This window comes from Lepus europaeus, chromosome 10 (assembly GCF_033115175.1).
Source record: "Lepus europaeus isolate LE1 chromosome 10, mLepTim1.pri, whole genome shotgun sequence".
NCBI classification, from domain to species: domain Eukaryota; kingdom Metazoa; phylum Chordata; class Mammalia; order Lagomorpha; family Leporidae; genus Lepus; species Lepus europaeus.
In genome coordinates this window covers 95,248,562-95,250,541 of record NC_084836.1, presented here as the reverse complement: position 1 = coordinate 95,250,541, position 1,980 = coordinate 95,248,562, and the positions used below count along the sequence as shown (strand labels likewise).

Here is a 1,980-nt window from a genome sequence, read left to right as displayed (position 1 = left end):
GAGAACCATTTAGTCAGAGCAGATGGAATCTGTCATCACAGACTCTGTTCTGATGCCTCTCAAAACGTGATTTGTGGAGTGAGCATTGTGGTATAGCATGTTAAGACGACATTTGGAACCCATATCAGACTGCTGATTTGAGTCTCAGATCCTCTGCTTCCCTCTGCTTCCAATCCAGCTTCCTGATAATACTCCCTCTGGGAATGCTTTAGATAATGGCTCAAGTGTTTGGGCCCCTGCTGCCAATGTGGGAGACTGGATGGAGTTCCTGGCTCCTGGCTTTGACCTGGCTCATTCCTGTTGCAGCCATTTGGGAAGTGAACCAGTGGTGGAGGATCTCTCTCTCTCTCTCTCTCTCTCTCTCTCTCCTTCTCTCCCTCTCTCCTTCTCTCCCTCTCTCCCTCTCTCCCTCTCTCCCTCTCTCCCTCTCTCTGTCTCTGTCTTTCAAGTAGGTGAAAATAAGCAATATAAATAAAACATTTTTAGAAAAGTGTTTTGTTCACTATTAACAGCATCAATACTATCAGAGAGCTTAGAAATGCGAATTCTTTTTTTAAATCTTCATAGTCAAGTATAATAAATCATCATGGTTTATTTAACAGAGTCACTTCTACATCAGGTTGTGGTTTAGAAACAATGACTATGTGTGTGATATGAAGAGACTGGTATACAACCAGTAAGCCCTAAATCTTTCTTCTATGAATTTCCCCCATCTTCCTGTTTACCTAGAAAAGGCATTTTTAGGTTTATATAAACACATTCTTTGTAAGAGAAAATTAGAGTACACTTAGCACTGGACAATTAAAAATAAGTCACAGGGCAGTAAGCTCAATTGTGCAGTTGTGAAATCTGATATCAAAGAGTTTTTGAAACCTTAAGACTGAGCAGTCTGCAGTGTTTCCAACATGTCTTCAACTGCCTTCAGAGAGTATGTAGTTCTCTTCTTACTTCCACAGGCAAACTGATAAGCTCTGTTTATTTGAGTAGCTGCCCAACCAGCATATTTCATGCTGTCTTTTTTCAACTTTTGCACTTGCTTTTGGATTAGGAGCCATACAACTTGCCAACAGGTAAAGCTCAGATATTTCTGTTGTTCAGTTTCAGTGCCTGCGCAAAACAGCTTCTTGAGTTCCAGGCTTTCAAGTCCTCGTTGGGTGTATTTAACATCAAGACAGTGCTGACAATACAAGCAGTTGTGTGTGATTCATCATCATAAGCTCCTCTAAACAACGGGCTGCTTTTGCACAGTCATGTTCATTGATTGAAAGTTCTACAAGTTCATGCGAGGCTTCTTTGATCTCTAACAATTTGCTCCAGACACACAGGCAGTTCCCGAATGGCCTACACAATTTCCTCTGGGCCTTTTGAATGGCAGTCTTATGCTTTCTGGCTGCGGTGTTAGTTGAGTGTTCTTGCAAAAGTTGAATGTATACTGGTAGAGCATCATCGTAACATTCCATGACCTCAAATCTTATGCCTGTTACTCATGTGGCTCTGTGATTGCCAGGGAACTGTCTTCTTAACTCCAGAAGACAAAACAATGCCAACTCATCTCAACCATAGTCTAGAGTGACAGTCATCACCTTTCATATCTGATCCCAATAACCTCTCCAAACTTAGGACCGTACTCATTAATTCATTCTTCTCCAGCTTCCACAATGTGTTCACCATTTTGTGAGTTTTTTACCCTTTGTTTCATCATTTTATGTTGCATTTCTTCCAAAGTGATATCCTAAAGCTCTAAGACCTTTGCTACCATCCCAGAAACTAGAGGTAATCAGAAATATAAATTCTTTTTTTTTTATTTTTTTTTTATTTTTTAACTTTTATTTAATGAATATAAATTTCCAGTGTACAGCTTATGGATTACAATGGCTTCCCCCTCCCATAACTTCCCTCCCACCCACAACCCTCCCCTCTCCCGCTCCCTCTCCCCTTCCATTCACATCAAGATTCATTTTCAATTCTCTTTATATACGG

General features: G+C 40.5%; 1 pseudogene; it reads right to left on the bottom strand.

Moving 5' to 3' along the window:
- Positions 1-874: 874 nt before the first annotated feature.
- Positions 875-1,759, bottom strand: LOC133768138 (ER membrane protein complex subunit 2-like; annotated as a pseudogene).
- Between the last annotated feature and the right edge of the window lie 221 nt (positions 1,760-1,980).